General features: G+C 41.2%; 1 protein-coding gene across 1 annotated transcript in view; it reads right to left on the bottom strand.

Annotated features, from left to right (window-relative positions):
- LOC111980406 (alpha-tectorin-like) overlaps positions 1 to 6,042 on the bottom strand; it is a 71,215-nt gene extending 65,173 nt beyond the window's left edge. The window contains 1 exon segment of the mRNA XM_070449727.1: positions 5,237 to 6,042. The gene's annotated coding sequence lies outside the window, so the exon portion shown is untranslated.
- Between the last annotated feature and the right edge of the window lie 7,687 nt (positions 6,043 to 13,729).

Genomic DNA, 13,729 nt, shown 5'->3' with positions numbered 1-13,729 from the left:
AAACTAGGACCTGTAGGACCTGCCTTGTTGATAGTGTTTTTAAGAAGGCAGAGCATTTCTTTATTATAGACAGACCTCTCCACATCTTTAGTTACTGTTGCATCAATATGTTTTGACCATATTGCAACTTGCTCAATTTCCACATTATTCATTACAATACTTTAGTTGAGGTTTAGGGTTTGGTGAATGATTTGTCCCAAATACAATGCTTTTATGTTTTGAAATATTCAGGACTAACTTATTTTTTTGCCACCCATTCTGAAACGGACTGCAGCTCTTTGTTAAGTGTTACAGTGATTTCACTTGTTGTGGTAGCTGACGTGTATAGTGTTGAGTCATCAGCATACATAGTAGAGGTCGACCAATTAAATCGGCATGGCCGATTAATTAGGGCCGATTTCAAGTTTTCATAACAATCGGTAATATGCATTTTTGGACGGCGATTATGGCCGATTACATTGCACTCCACGAGGAGACTGAGTGGCAGGCTGACCACCTGTTACGCGAGTGCAGCAAGGAACCAAGGTAAGTTGCTAGCTAGCATTAAACTTATCTTATAAAAAGCAATCAATCTTCACATAATCACTAGTTAACTACACATGGTTGARGATGTTACTAGTTTAACTAGCTGTCCTGGTTGCAAATAATCAATGCGGTGCCTGTTAATTTATCATCGAATCACAGCCTACTTCACCAAACGGGTGATGATTTAACAAGCGCATTCGCGAAAAAAGCACTGTCGTTGCACCAATGTACCTAACCATAAACATCAATGCCTTTCTTAAAATCAATACACAAGTATATTTAGTTATGGATGCCACCGTTCGATAAAATACGGAACGGTTCCGTATTTCACTTAAAGAATAAACGTTTTGTTTTCGAAATTATAGTTTCCGGATTTGACCATATTAATGACCTACGGCTGGTATTTCTGTGTTTATTATATTATAATTTAGTCTATGATTTTATATTTCATAGAGCAGTCTGACTGAGAGGTGGTAGGCAGCAGCAGGCTCGTAAGCATTCATTCAAACAGCACTTTCCTGCATTTGCCAGCAGCTCTTCACAATGCTTGAASCAAAGCGCTGTTTATGACTTCAAGCCTATCAACTCCCGAGATTAGGCTGGCAATACTATAGTGCCTATAAGAACATCCAATAGTCAAAGGTATATGAAATACAAATCATATAGAGAGAAATAGTCCTATAATAACTACAACCTAAAACTTCTTAACTGGGAATTTTGAAGACTCATGTTAAAAGGAACCACCAGCTTTCATATGTTCTCATGTTCTGAGCAAGGAACTTAAACGTTAGCTTTTTTACATGGCACATATTGCTCTTTTACTTTCTTCTCCAATGCTGTGTTTATGCATTATTTAAACCAAATTGAACATGTTTCATTTTTTATTTGAGACTAAATTGATTTTCATTTATGTTTTATATTAAGTTAAAATAAGTGTTAATTCAGTATTGTTGTAATTGTCATTATTACAAATATATATATATATATATATATATGTATTAGAGGTCAACAGATTATGATTTTTCAACGTCGATTATTTTTTATATATATATAAAAATAATCGATGTTGAAAAATCATAATCTGTTGACCTCTAATACATAGGCACACAGGCTTTACTCAGAGCCAGATCATTAGTAAAAATATTTAAAAAGTAAGGGCCCTAGAAAGCTGCCCTGGGGAATGCCTGTCCACCTGGATTGTGTTGGAGAGGCTTCCAATAAAGAACACCCACTGTGTTATGTTAGACAAGTAACTTTCYATCTACAATATAACAGGGGATGTAAAGCTGCACTGAAGTCTAACAAAACAGCTCCCACAATATTTGTATTATCAATTTCTGTCAGCCAATCATCAGTCATTTGTGTAAGTGCCGTACATTTTGAATGCCCTTCCCTATAAGCGTGGTGAAAATCTGTTGTTAAAAGGGTTAACTGTGAAATTGAATTGTATCTAAGGGTTGGTAACAGGCTGATTGGCTGGCTATTTGAGTCAGTAAAGGGTACTTTGCTATTCCTGGGTAGCGGAATTACTTTTGCTTCCCTTCAGGCCTGAGGGCCTGTCATCCTCAGTAATTTTCCATCTTGTAGGCCTAGATTGAAGAAATGGCAAATAGGAGTGGCAATATCGTATGCTGTCATCCTCAGTAATTTTCCATCCAAGTTATCAGACCAAGGTGACTTGTCATTGTTGATAGACAAACAAACCATCTGTACTGACAAATCATGGGTTTCACCACACCGGCAACAAAACAACACGGTGCTCAGTATCCTTCGCTCCCGTAATAAGGAAAGTAGCTAGACAGTGTAGCCAATATCAGGCCAGGCTGACGGCTAAAGCACATTTATTGTAGTGATTTTTAATAATAATGAGGAGCAACCAGATGCAGCACTTGACACATTTGTGAAATTGCTTATTCCAGTTACTAATAAGCATGCAGCCATTAAGAAAATGACTGTAAAAACTGTTAAATCCACATGGATTGATGAGGAATCAAAAGATTGTAGGCTTAGCTGCAATGCTACAGTTGTCAACAACTGTTGTCCCTGACACAACCATTAGATGGAGCTGAAAAAGTACAACTACGTTACATTTTCATTAAAAAACAATTACTCATAAAACGGAATGTATCTGAACACTCACAATTCCCAACTTCGGCAGACAAATTTCTAATTCTCGATTAAGTTTCTATAACCCTAACCGAACCTTAACTATTTTACATTTTAACTTAAATGGTGTAGGGATGTGCAAAGGATCCCGGATAGCACGGACCGGGCGCACAGGGAGCAGCACGAGCAGCGACGACATCATTATGTCATCCAAAAACATGGCAGACATTGGATTAATATAAAATGTTAATATCTTTGGCTGTGAGTGATGAACATTTTTTGGGATCTCTGCTACAATCATTTGAATAATTCAATTCATGTTTTGCGCACAAAAGGTGACGACTTAAGAGTCTTAGAGAAGTCAGATTTTAAAATGTCTATGTGTCCGTCAATGGAAATTGTCTTTCTGGTTCGGGCGTCATTTAAACTGCAGRACTGAAGCAGAACTGTATGAGCAGTCGAAAACGTGATTCTATACCGGAACCGTGGGCCACACAAGCATAGGCTATGTTCGAGAGGATCAAAACCGCAATGTATCATGGGTAAATTGTGACCGACTGACCTACAAATAATAATGAGTCGATATTTATGATGAAAGGTGATTTGTAGATAATAATAATAATTCATTTAATTTGTAAAGCACTTTCATACACCCAAGGTGCTGAAGAAAATAAAACATTTTATAAAAATAATTTAAAAAACTATCCAAAACACAAAACATCTTAAGCAGACAACAATCAAAGCTGTCGTCAGATCTGATGGACAGGAGAACAGAATTGACATAGGCCCTTGAAAGCTTTACTGAACAGCTCAGTCTTTAGCTGTGCCTTAATAAGGATTAAACAAGACCAGAGACTCTGCAGCCTGACCAGGGTTGCCATGTTCGCACTTTTCCTGAAAAATTTGGCTACTTTCAGAACGATGTCGCAGGTGAAAATGTATTGGTCGCAGGTGGCAGGTTTTTGGACTACTTCTAAATTGCACCGAAGCCACCATGGCATTTCTCTTAGATATATATTTCATTGTGACCTGCTGCTGACTATCAGGCAGCGAGTAGGCTGTTACTGAGTTAGTGAATGTTGGGGAGGGTTGAGGGGTGTGTTGCATTGAGAACACTGGTTGAGAGATTGCTGCAGCAGAGGCAACTGAGTCACGGAGACTTTTTACCAGTTGTAGGTAGGCTATTTAGATTGGTCATTATGGAGACACCCTCTTTCCATAAAACATATTKATGCGCTAGAACTGCTAGAACTAATATAACGGGGACAAAGCATTCGATGAGGACTTTAGGCGCACTAGAGCTCTTTAGATGAATTCGCTCAGAGGAGGTTTAAAGTAAACTTCATTCTAATGTTGACTATTCTTATGGATTACCATATCAATCAAAGGGGTTTTACTCATGCTCAGTTCCAGGGTCTGGAGCACTGCGAGAGTGGACATTTGAAATGGAAYTAAAGGAACTCGCTCGCATGCTTCTGTTATGGGGGAAAAGTCCACAATGAAAATGACATTAAATGATTGGCTACATTTGATGGYAAATGATCTGGCAAGTTTAATGAGGACAAATTATATTTTATCCTGTGGCATATTCTTAAACTAGCAAGAATTATTATTTTAATGAAAAAACAAATTTAGCTTCTTTGCCTACCTTCTTAAAAATGACGTCAATATACCCTAAATGCACACGATAACTTTATGGAAAAGGGGTTTCATGGGTAAATGTGGCAACTCTCTTGCTGCAACAAAAAAACTGGGCTAGTTTTCAGGCCTTGTGGGCAGGTTCAGGGGTCATTGGMCTTCACATTTTAGCTTGACATGGCAACCCTGGCCCTGACAGTGACTGAAAGTGTGTTCCACAGCCGAGGAGCAGCACAACCTAAATCCCTGTCGCCCATAGTTTTTAGACTGCTGTTGGCCTGCTGAAGGTAGATGGAGTGGCAAAGGGTGCGTGTGGGGTGCCCATGGGGTAGGATGAGTTCAGACATTTACTTGGTTCCAGAGTTGTGGATAGCTTGGTAACTGTGAACCATGATTTTAAAGTCAATGTGTAAGTATAATTGATAATAATAGATCAGTCAGTTGGCAGTCGCTTTAATCCGAACACGGCCATAAACTAGATCACTGGAAAGGGCTCATCATCAAGACTGACTGAACCGAATCTGTTCGTCTCCACTCGACTCTCAATTCAATTTGCTTTATTGGCATGACGTAACAATGTACATATCGCTGTGCAACAAACGTCATCTATTTGTAAATATGGGCACCAGGTGTGTCCATATTATAGCCTCTTCAGGGTAGAAGGCAATCTACGATAGAACAAGTATTATATGGATGGGCAATGCGACATCATTGTTACATTGCTATAAACAATGGCATAATGTATCCGTTTTTGTATTCTGTACTGGTTGGTTGTTTTTTGATACTGTGCGACCACCATTTTTTAAAATTGAGAATCATGTTCCCAAAACAGTAGCTACTTGGACGGGTAAAGAAATGCTTATGTACTTAGGGCATATATTGCACCTCAATCAATGGTGCATAACAATAATAATCGTACAATTGGACCACATCTCTTTCGAAAAGGCATTGAGAAAACATTCCTTACCTTCCTCTGTCGTTTCCTTCGAATGGTTGTTATTGTTGTTCAAACCGCTGTGAAGCAGGCAAGAATAAATAAGTACTTCCGGGTCACGGATTTTTTATTTTATTCCTTCAGAATAAAAGTCACGTCCGGTATACTTTGTAAATAAATAATTAGGGCGAAAATTTGCTAAATTATCTATATATTTTATGCTAGTTCCCATACAAAGAATGATTTAAAGAATTTCTATACGATATACTGTTGTGTACTCATGTCATTTTTCCTCCTGAGACACAGCAATTAATTTTTGTCATCCCTAGTGAAAATTAGTTCTTGTTCCATATCTCTGAGTAGTGTTTGTTGAATGACAACAAACACTTAATTGAAGAATCCCTACTGTTGACCAATCACTGACAAAGAGGCGTAGACTTTGGCTTCCGACTTCGGCTTGGCTCGAGAAAAAATGTAGTGTGCACTAACAACCTAAAAATACCTTGCCGAATACCAAAATTAACAAAAACGTCACAAAATGTCGTCGGTATAATATATGCACAAACTGCCCCGAACTGTTTCGGCTGGGAAGCATTCGGACACCTTTACAAGGATGACATGTCCTGAACAGAATCAGCCTATGTGTGTTGTATTGTGAAGAAAATTAGCTGCGGAACAGGCACTTGAACGCTCCCATGACACCATTCTATGCGCATTAAAGTTATAATCGGTTTGTCTATAGTGCCTTTTGAAAGACTAACACTGTGAGATCGGAATTTATAACTTAGTTAGTCATGTTGGCAATAGAATAAGCATTCAAATGATGCCGACCTGACCCAGATTGCGATTTATAATGGAACGTTTTTGGATTGCGTAAACAACTACAGTAATTGTGTGACGTGGGACGTAGGGCWGTGTGCCAAACAAAACAATTACAAGTGTGCTTACTTCATTTCCTCAATGGCAAAGCTAGGAGAGCTAAAAAAAAACACCTTTATAGTTGAAGGGTCTTTCCTTGAGTCATAAAAGTGCATTGGCATTACTTAGGAAATGTACACKGTTTGGAGAAGTGTGTGGCCACTTGGAGACACAAGTTAGACGTCACTCAAACCCTTGTAATCCTTATTTCTTATCTTGCACCTACGCTAAAATGTAATTAATATTCTTACTTTGTTACTGAATGTATCCAGAGTATTTTTTACATTTAGTTTTTGACAAATGCTGTGAAAAGTACAGGAAATGTCAAATGCACATAAAATCAACAGTGGAAATGTTTGGATTCAGTCTTTTCAGGGGAACTGTTGTGTACTCACCTTCTGGTCTGATAATTTCCCCCTAATCTCCAAAGTGTTCTCTTTCAAATGGTGCCATGGTCAGGCATATGCTTTTTTTTATAGTTCTTCTGTTAGAAACATTTAAATTTGGCCCTGTACATATAGGCCAATTTCCACGAGTGTAAGGGCTAAACAAAAGTCCCCCAGGAAGAAGATACTATCTCAATAGGTGCTAAAGGTAGTTAGCGTCTATGAATGGGCCATGTCCTAATTAGCCAGTTAGCTAATTTACCAAAGAAATGTTCATTACATTTCATATTCATATATTGTAAATGATGATAAACTACTACATGCATTTTGATTGTTGACATTTAGTGCTGTTTGCTGTAATACTTTTTGTTGACATGTTGAAATGAATCCCATACATCATTTCAGTTGATTTGAAATATAAAACGAAAGGTAAAAATATCATATGTTGAAATTCTTCTTGTAGTTGGTGTGAATGCCATGTATTATCATCAAGTCCCTCTGCAGTCGATATGAGAAGAACTGAGTAGTTTTCTTAGTTATAACTAGAATGACACATCAAAGGCTTTTCTTCAACGAAGTGCCTTATGTCCTAATAGAAATAACAATAACAACCTCCTATCTCTCAACACAGATCTAGAGAACCAGTGCAAAGCGTTCAGGGTGAACGCGGCGGACGCCACGCCTGGCAGTGACTGGACACCGTTTGAGAAGAACCGCTCCTACGGACATCGTGATTGTAGGAGGGGGCGTGGTGGGCTGGTCCGTCGTCTACTGGCTGAAGCAGAAGATGATTCTGGACGGGGTGCTGGTGGTGGAGAGGGATCCCACTGTGAGTGGCCTAGGCTGTGTCGTGTGACCTCACTCATGTCCTCCAAATACATCTGAAACTCCTGTCTACCAGCGCTTTGGATAAGTTTGTGCCTATGCCAATGTCACAGCATTGTGGAACATACAAGCCATGTACACATTACTGAGCCAAGCAAAACCAAGGCAACTGAGCTGAATATTGATTATGTTGATTTTGATGATGCTGTGTTTCAGGTTTTAGGTACGCCACAAACACAATGACTACTGCAGAAGGTGACAAGGTGGATTTCAGAAGAATCAAATATGCTGGTATGACTCCTGATTTGTACAAGGACACTTTTCACTAAACATTAACTCTCCAATTAAGTTTAAAGTTTTAATGTCACATGCACAAGTACAGTGAAATGCCTTTCTTGCAAACTCAAATCCCAACAATGAAAAAATGAAAAATCACATTTACATAAGTTTTTAGACCCTTTACTTAGTACTTTGTTGAAGCACCTTTAGCAGCGATTACAGCCTTGAGTCTTCTTGGGTATGACGCTACAAGCTTAGCACACCTGTATTTGGGGAGTTTCGCCCATTATTTTCTGCAGATTCTCTCAAGCTCTGTCAGGTTGGATGGGGAGCGTCGCTGCACAACTATTTTCAGGTCTCTCCAGAGATGTTTGATCGGGGTCAAGTCCGGGCTCTTGCTGGGCCACTCAAGGATATTCAGACTTGTCCCAAAGCCACACCTGCGTTGTCTTAGCTGTGCACTTGGGGTTGTTATCCTGTTGGAAGGTGAAATCTTCACCCCAGTCTGAGGTCCTGAGTGCTCTGGAGCAGATTTTCATCAAGGATCTCTCTGTACTTTACTCCGTTCATCTTTCCCTCAATCCTGACTAGTCTCCATGTCCCTCCCGCTGAAAAACATCCCCACAGCATGATGGTGCTACCACTATACTTCACCGTAGGGATGGTCCCAGGTTTCCTCCAAACTCCAAGCGGGCTGTCATGTGCCTATTACTGAGAAGTGGCTTCCGTTTGGCCACTCTACCACAAAGGCCTGATTGGTGGAGTGCTGCGGAGATGGTTGACCTTCTGGAAGGTTCMCCCATCTCCACAGAGGAACTCTGGAGCTCTGTCAGAGTGACCATCTGGTTCTTGGTCACCCCCCTGATCAAGGCCCTTCTCCCCCGATTGCTCAGTTTGGCCAGCTCTAGGAAGAGTCTTGGTGGTTCCAATCTTCTTCCATTTAAGAATGATGGAGGCCACTGTGTTCTTGGAGACCTTCAATGCTGCAGACATTTTTTTTTACCCTTCCCCAGATCTGTGCCTGGACACAATCCTGTCTCGGAGCTCTACGGACAATTCCTTCAACCTCATGGCTTGGTTTCTTCTCTGATATGCACTGTCAAACGGTGGGACCTTATATAGACCTGGTGTGTGCCTTTCCAAATCATGTCCACTCAATTGAATTTAATACAGGCGGACTTCAATCAGTTGTAGGAACATCTCAAGGATGATCAATGGAAGCAGGATGCACCTTAGCTCAATATCAATTCTCATAGCAAAGGGTCTGAATATGATGTAAATAAGGTATTTGTGTTTTTCATTTGTATACATTTGCAAAAAATGTTAAACCTGTTTTCGCTTTGCCGTTATGGTGTATTGTGTGTAGATTGATGAGGAAACAAATGAATTGAATTTTAGAAAAATGCTGTAATGTAACACAATGTGGAAAAAGTCAACAGGTCTGAATAATTTCCGAATGCACTGTAGATGTGTGTAGGGGTAAGGTAACTAGGCCAACAGCATATAAGATAAACAGAGTACCCACTGTGACTAATAAAACCTACCCTCCCAGAAACTGTGGATAGATGGTAGCATTCGCGCAAAAACTGAAAAGCGCGAACCACCTCATTTAACCATGGCAAAGGTGACTGGTAATATGCCAGAATATAAATAGTGTAGTTATTCACTCCACAACGCAATCAAACAAGCTGAACATCAGTATAGAGATGAAGTTGAGTTGCAATTCAACGGCTCAGACACGAGACGTATGTGGCAGGGACGACAGACATTCTTGGACTACAAAAGGAAAACCAGCCATAATTTTACATAATTGCGTATAAACTTACATACAGAGATCGAGATTAAAAAATGCTCAACCTCATGATGAGTATGAGGGGGGGAAGTTTAAGTTCAAATCTTACAAGCTTGTTTGGCTGGTAACGTATTCCTTAGGTCTTTGGGGCTGCTGGTGAACCATGAAGTGCATGACACTGGAATAGTGTTTGAATGTTAAATGACGAGACAGGCATTGATGCGAGTAACCAGTCTTGTTCAGTAATCACAATACATCCGGGTATCTCAAGCACCCCGGTAAAACACACGAGTTGCAGTAATGAACATTTACCAACAGATGGCATCTTACACCCATAACATCTTCCCTTTAATAAAATAGGACAGGAGGTGTCAATTCACTAACAAAACAAACCTAGTAATAATAATTTCCAACAGGAACAGTTTAGTATTTTTTATTTTTTTCTCTCTCAGGTAACAACAACACATTTTGTACTCTCTTCGCTTTTATCTCTGTCTGTCAACAATCCCTGATGGGAAACCTACAGATTAAGTATTTTTGGTGGCTGGGACAGACGCCCGCAGCGTGAAAAGACAGGGGGCTTGTCTGCGAGGACTGCGGGTTCCCGCACAGGCGTGTCACCTGACTGTCTAAGGGGAGTATTGATGGGCGAGGGAGCGGCCGACCTGTGATCCCCTGCTCTTCGCCCAGTGCCTCAGGCCCACATGTGATTGCTGGGGTTCCGTCTTTGTCATGCGACCCTTTGACCATCAGGGTTCTGAGTAGGTGCTGGCTCAGCAAATCCGAAGGTCAACCCTGTTGCGACGGTACAGTGATCCATTCACTTCGACCAAGTAGGAGCGTGGTGCCACTTTCTGTACACAGGATCCGAGTCTCCAGAGGCCCGTCCGGTCCCCTGGTAGTGGCTTCATTCGCACCGTTTCACCCACCCTGAGCTCAGGTAAGTCTTTTGCTGATTTGTCGTAGATGAACTTGGAGACCTGTCTTCTGTGACGTGCTTCACCAGCACGTCTGTCACTACACATGGCTCCAGGAGAGTGCTGGCTACTGGCAGAGCTGCTTTTAAGCGCCGTGCCATGAGGCGCTGGGCCGGGCCTGCTATCCCATGCCTTCTGTCGGGGTATTGCGCCACTGCAGGATTGCTTTTCCAGACATCTTTGCCCTCTCGCAGAGCCTTTTTGCAGAGGTTCTTTGCGATTTTTACTGCGGACTCCGCCTTCCCATTAGCTTTTGGGTGTCGTGGTGATGAAGTGATGTGTTCGAATTCCCATCCTGCAGCAAATTTTCGGAACTCAACTCCGGAGAATTGGGGTCCATTGCCTGAAATTACCCTATCTGGCTGGCCATAGCGGGCAAACTGAGCCTTGCAGCGTTTGATCATTGTCTCTGCTGAGAGGTCGAGGAGGAGGTCAACCTCCCAAAAGTCTGAGTAATGATCGACTACCAGCAGAAAGTCTTTGCCACTGTGCTGGAAGAGATCTAGACTTACTATCTGCCAGGGGCGCATCGGTAGCTCGTGGGACATCATTGTCTCTCTCTGTTGCTCACTGGCATATTCATTGCAGATTGTGCATTTACTGACATAGTCTTTGATTTCACTCTGCATTCCTGGCCAATAGTGTGTCACGTGCTTGTCTGTAACAGGCCTCACCTCCTATGTGACTTGAGTGCACACACGCCAACATCTCAAGGCGCAGAGACCGGGGAATAACGACTCTCTGACACTTGAATATTACTCCGTTTTGAACACTGAGCTCCTCTTTGACTGGCCAATATTCTCTGAAGGCTAAAGCAGTTTATTCCTTGCAGTCGGGCCGCCCCTCAGAATCACAGACCTCAATGCCTGGAGTTGTCCGTCCCTGTCTGTGTGCTGTCTGATTTGTATAAGGCGCTGGTCCGTAACATTGAGGTAGACAGCCTGGTTGTGTGTTCAACATCCACTTGCTCTGTTTGTAAGCTGCACACTGCGTGTTGTTCATGCATGGAGCGTGTGTAAGTGCCTGATGCAGTAGCCCTGCTGAGCGTGTCACTCACATACATCTCTGGCCCTGGCTTTATACACCACCTTGATGTTGTAGTTTTGTAGGCCAGTAGCATGCTCTGTAGTCGTTTTGGGGCATTCAGAAGAGGCTTGCTGAATATAGCAATAAGGGGCTTGTGATCTGTCTCTGCGGTAATATTTTCGCGCCCGTACAGGTAGAGATGGAAGCGTTGGCATGCAAACACAATGCTGAGGCACTCCTTCTCTATCTGGGCATAGTTCTGCTCTGTTGGGTGAGTGCCCTAGAGGCGAATGCCACAGGCTGGCCCTCCTGCATGAGGCAACAGCCAAGTCCATACTGGCTTGAGTCACTCTGAATCATGACAGGTTTTGACAGTGGAAAATACAGCGCGTAGGGGTTGGTAATGTTCTCTATTTGCYCCATGATTGGCTCAGTGTTCTGTCATTCATGGGGACACTACATCACCACAGAATCTACGGGTAGTGCTTGAAAATTTAAGCCCCTTAAGTGCTGCCATAGTTACATTAGAAGTGCCCATCCAAGAAGGCTCAAGGTCATTGTCCACAGATAAACTTATGTCAAATCACATATGTACCGTAGCTTTGACTGTACAGATCGTGTCAACATCATACTTTCAAAATTTTAGCTAGTAAGCTAGCAGTCAAATGAATCAAGTTGACAATCTACTGGCAAATAATTTTCAATCCTTGTCATATGAAAAMAAATTATGAAGAGAAATCATAGATAAAATGTATCGGTGCTCATTGGCCAGTGGACATAACGTTACACAACAAGTTGGAAATCGCAAATTCAACAATGAGTGGTTTGGATGGAATCAGTGGCTAACTGCAAGCATTGCAAAGCAATCACTAGCTTGCTATTCAGTGGAGTGGGTGTGTGGTCCAAGTCTGGGTCTCTTTTCCAAGCTTTAAAAGGATAAACACTCAAAATTGGCATGACTTCTGCCGCGTTCGAAACAACTGGAAACTCGGAACTGGCGAATCTCAGAATTCAGTGAGTTCAAGACAGTGGTCCTAAAATTCTGAATCAAATGGCTAAATGATACATATTATGACCATCTTAAAACAATGTCTTATGTTAGCTTAGTAGTTATTGRMATATAAGTGCTTAGACCTACAAGGGTCAAAACTGTAAATAGGCCACACAGGAACATTTAATGTCATCTTGGTAAGCCACTCCAGTGTAGATTTGGCCTTGAATGATTGACCTGCTGAAAGGGGAATTCATATCCCAGTGTCTGTTGGAAAGCAGACTGAACCAGGTTTTCCTCTAGGATTTTGCCTGTGCTTAGTTGTATTGCATTTATTTTTATCCTAAAAGAACTCCCTAGTCCTTGKCGATGACAAGCATACCCATAACATGATGCAGCCACCAACATGCTTGAAAATATGAAGAGTTSTACTCAGTGATGTTTTGTGTTGGATTTGCCCCAAACATAATTCTTTGTATTCAGGACAAAAAGTTAATTCCTTTGCTTAAAGCACATCAGAAGGCTATAAACAACTTCTCTGACAGAAAACAGCCTATGTGACATCGATATTAGTTTTTGTCATAAAGTCAGTGTCGTCCAAAACTGAGTTTTTTTTTTAAAGTCAGTTCTTCATGACTTACTTGAGGGTTGGGTTTTGATTTAGACTATGCTCACTTGCCAACTAACACGGATACACAGCTGGGGTGTTTGCGCTCTATCCAATCCTACTACATAAACACAAACAGCAGACAGTTGCCAACAGTGCAGCGGATCAGATTTTTATTTTATTTTATTTTTACATAGGACAACATTCTTTACTTGCGAAATACTGGACCAAACACGTTAGCTGATGTGAAATTGATGTAAAACTTAAACCTCTGCAAAAATGAAAAATGTATTACAGATTTCTTGAGTTATTTTATTTTGAGGAAGTGATACTGGCTTTGTTCCTATGGTGTCTCATGGAGGACAAACATTACAACAATAACTGCCACATCAAATCCTGACACCCACTATTATTGATGTCACGTTCGTCATAAGGAGTAGACCAAGATGCAGCGTGGTATGTTTCCATCCTTTATTATGGAATAGAAAACTTCAACCAACAAAACGAACAAACGAAACGTGAAGCTAAATAATAATGCTCACAGGCAACTATACATAGACAAGATCCCACAAAGCACAATGGGAAAATGGCTACCTAAATATGATCCCCAATCAGAGAAACGATAAACAGCTGCCTCTGATTGGGAACCATACTAGCCCAACATAGAAATATAATTCACCTAGATAACCCACCCTTAAATCACACCCCGACCTAACCAACATAGA

The sequence above is a fragment of the Salvelinus sp. IW2-2015 genome, linkage group LG20 (genome assembly GCF_002910315.2).
Source record: "Salvelinus sp. IW2-2015 linkage group LG20, ASM291031v2, whole genome shotgun sequence".
NCBI lineage: Eukaryota > Metazoa > Chordata > Actinopteri > Salmoniformes > Salmonidae > Salvelinus > Salvelinus sp. IW2-2015.
This window is presented reverse-complemented; position numbering and strand designations above follow the sequence as displayed.